Here is a 4,149-nt window from a genome sequence, read left to right on the forward strand (position 1 = left end):
TTTTGTAAATCAATAAAATGTGGGGAAAACAAAAGAAATAGAAAGCAACTGCAGATAACAAAAACAGTGTGGGAGGAGAGTGGGAAATGGCAGAGGGTCAAGAAATGGAAAATAATTTGTTGGTAATATGTATGACTAAGCCACTCTACAGTGTATTCTGGATGGGAAACTGCATTTTGTATGCTGTGATGATGTTCAGTGAATGAATGTAAAATAAATTCATAAAAAAAATCCAGGCATGTGTACATACACTCTCCATATACTGAAAGAAGAGCATATTGTGGAATGGTTATTCTCCATGAGTGGTGATTTCTCACTGTCCCCCTCCCCTTTCTCTATGCCTGGTAAGTGAATGTGCCCCCTCTCCTTTCTCTATGTCTGGTGAGTGAATGTGCCCAACAGCAAAACTAAAACAAAAGAGAAATAAAATCCCATTGTAACATCACATTTTACTCCATAAATATATACTATTTTTTTTTTGCTAATAAATCAGTAAGTTAAAAATTCTGTACAATACATGATCTATGAGAACAAAGAAGTGAGATAAGAAGACCTAAGCAGAGATGGCACTATGAAAACCTAAAGCATATTAGATCCATACAAAAATATGAAAAATAATTTTATGACTGTAAAATATTATCTATGACATTTCAACAAGGTGAGTAATACCAGTTCATATGAAATTAGCCATCAAATTTCCTCTTTTCAGGGTGTCACTATGGACCCAAGAAATGATACACGAATTTCAGAATTTCTTCTTCTGGGACTTTCAGAGGAACCAGAACTGCAGCCCCTCATATTTGGGCTTTTCCTCTCCATGTACCTGATCTCTGTGACTGGAAACCTTCTCACCCTCCTGGCCACCATCTCAGACTCCCACCTACACACCCCCATGTACTTCTTCCTCTCCAACCTGTCCCTTGCTGAAATCTGCTTCACCTCCACCACCATTCCAAAGATGCTGGTAAACATACAGACACATAGCGAAGTCATCACCTATGCAAGCTGCATCACCCAGGTGTTCTTTTACATAGTTTTTGTAGTGTTGGATGACTTCCTTCTGACTGTGATGGCCTATGACCGGTATGTGGCCATCTGTCACCCCCTGCACTATACCGTCATGATGAACCCCTGGCTCTGTGGAAAGCTGGTTCTGGCATCATGGACCATGAGTGTCCTGTATTCCTTGTTACAAAGCCTACTGGCATTGCGACTGTCCTTCTGTACACAGGTGAAAATCCCCCACTTTTTCTGTGAACTTAATCAGGTTATCCACCTTGCATGTTCTGACACCTTTCTTAACAACATGGTGACCTATTTTGCAGTTTTGCTACTGGCTGGTGGTCCTCTCCACTGGATGGGGGGCCTCTCACTGGGATCATTTACTCTTACTCTAAGATAGTTTCCTCCATTTGTGCAATCTCATCAGCTCAGGGGAAGTACAAAGCTTTTTCCACCTGTGCCTCTCACCTCTTAGTTGTTTCTTTATTTTATTGTACAGTCTTAGGAGTGTACCTTAGTGCTGGTGCTCCCCACAGCTCACACTTGAGTGCAACAGCCTCAGTGATGTACACTGTGGTCACTCCTATGCTGAACCCCTTCATTTACAGTCTGAGGAATAAAGACATAAAGAGGGCCCTGAAAATAGTCTTTAGATGGAAATTGTGAATAAAACCACTGTCCTGGTGTTGAAGCAATGCTTATGATTGCAGAGTTTAAGGCCTTTGAGCCAACAGTTGTGATTTTCTGACTGGATTGTAAAAGTACATCTCTATTCAATTGAAATGACACTGTATTTAGCTTTCTACACTCACTCATATCTACCATGTTTTTCTTTATTATCTTTCTACTTTCCCAATGTTATTCTAACTTTGTATCAGAAATACATTAAAATTATAATTATCTCACAGAACAACATGCAACTCTTTTTAAAATATTCCATTTATAAAATAGTTATTTTTATTAAATGTAATGATGATTACTATTATTTTAATTGACCAGAGAGAGAGTGAGTGAGAAAGTAAGAAAGCATGTTGCCAATTCTAGGGCTTAAACTGTAATTGGCCATGTGGGAGTCCAGTTCTTCACCATATTATCTGCTGTCCACCTAAATGCAACTCTTAAAAATAATGCTTTCTCATATGCTGTATATAATTCTGAGCAATTTTTGTATAATTTTACTAAAATAACTTTTTGGGGTTATATTCTACCTATGGAAAAAGAGAACGACAACAAGAGAAAAAACAACTAGAAAACAAAAATAATTACATTTAGCAACTAATGCCATTAATGTAATATAGTGTATAGAAAAATCTGAAACTGCATATTTTCCTCTATGCGTATGTTCTTGCTTCCAGTACCTCTATCTGAAATGTAGAATTTACTATATTAGTGTGTTTGATTACTGTAATTGGTTCATTAAAATCCTGTCCTGTTACTCAGCTCATAGTTCACATGCCTACTGTAATCACTGTCAAAAACTGATGATCAGGCCCAGATTCTGTGGTGGAGCCATAGCATACCAGAGCACAGAGCTGGAAGCTACATGGGGGCTCTGGTTCAGTTCCTGAGTCCAGTCAGCCTGAAATCTCACTGAATGGGTCTGTGGCCAGGATCTGGAGGGCTGGAGGACTGAAGTAAGGGAGTCTTGGACTGCCCACTACCTGTAGCAGGTGCTTCTCTTTCTTTATGTTTGTTTCTCTATCTCCCTCTTATTCTCTCTTTCTCTCTCTCCTCTATCAGTTATCTGAGTCAAACTGTTTTGTACATGGAAAAGTAATTTTTTTTTTTGAAGAGGTTTTTGCTATAGGGCACATGTGCTCGGCAGATAGAGACAGAGAGACAGAAAGCGAGAAATCACCGCCCAGGGGGGATAGCCATGCCACAATCCCTTCTCCATTCTCCTCTTGGGATCTTGGGCACACATGCACATGTGCCAGGTGGGAGTTTAAGCCACCAGGTTGACTACATGGGAGTCCAGCGACATAGCCATTATGCTAACTGCTGGTCCCTCCATAGAAAGGTAAATTTTAATAAATAATTGAACAAATGTGGCCTTAGAGTCATAGATAGCCTCAAATATGGTGAAGGGAACATTTTACTCATGCATTGTATTCACTATACCCCATGCTTCTTGCTCATCCTGTACATCTACTTGTTGAAGGATTGAAAATTGGTGTCTATGTGGAAGAGTGTTTACTCATTGGGTGATGGAATGATTGATTTTTTTGTTGTTGTTGTTTCATTATCTTCTTGAGCTTGCTGTAAATACAACTTCTTGGAGTGCTTAAAATGAATTACCTTCCCTTTTTAAAAATTTTTTCATAACTGCCAAAGGGACAGTGAATGAACAAGTATCAGTATCACCCAGTATATGTTTTTGCCTCAAGAATCTCTTTGAAATTCATGAACAAAGGATGACTCACAAGAGTTTGAATTACCCATTCCAGTCACTTGATTCTGGGTCATGAGTTTCCTATAAAAACATTCAGATCCTTCAGATTTCTCTTAGTTACCTTAAGGGAAAATCAATACAGTCAGATTTTATCTTTTTTTTTTATTTTTTATTTTTTTAGTTTTTCCATAGGGTGAGTGTACTTGTTGACAGAGAGAGACAGAGAAAAAGAGAGGAAAAGTGAGAACTCACTCCCAAGGAGTAATGGTCACACATCATTCCTGTTTTCTCCAGTCCCAGTCTCTTCATAGGATTTTGAATACACACACATGCACCCAGTGTGATTTATCGAGGCACCAAAATGTGCCTTCAATCACATAGAATCCAGCATCTTAACCGTGATGCCAATTTTTGTCCTATGACAACTATATTTTAACACATGGTTGGTGAAAGGTGCTAATGACCTTTGAAAGCAGGAGAGTTCACAGAGAATGTGTAATAAAGATAAATTAACCACACTTTAACTTGGTCTCTTGAGAATAGCAGATCAACAAGAAAATTTTCCTTTCTTCCCAGACCAATGTCCATGAGGGAAATCAACTATAGGAGGTTGCAGTTATAAGAAGGCAAGGTCCCTAATCATCAGATATAAGGACCTGTAAATATTTCCTCTGTCATTGTCCCAAAAAGAGTATAACCCTTTCTGGACAAGACATGGTTGATGCTTTTGAAACCTCAAGTCTGGTTAGGGGACC

General features: G+C 38.8%; 1 pseudogene; it reads left to right on the forward strand.

Moving 5' to 3' along the window:
- Positions 1–718: 718 nt before the first annotated feature.
- LOC106735108 (olfactory receptor 7A17-like) lies at positions 719–1,668 on the forward strand (annotated as a pseudogene).
- Positions 1,669–4,149: the final 2,481 nt, after the last annotated feature.

Source organism: Tupaia chinensis, unplaced genomic scaffold (genome assembly GCF_000334495.1).
Source record: "Tupaia chinensis unplaced genomic scaffold, TupChi_1.0 Scaffold000300_1, whole genome shotgun sequence".
NCBI lineage: Eukaryota > Metazoa > Chordata > Mammalia > Scandentia > Tupaiidae > Tupaia > Tupaia belangeri.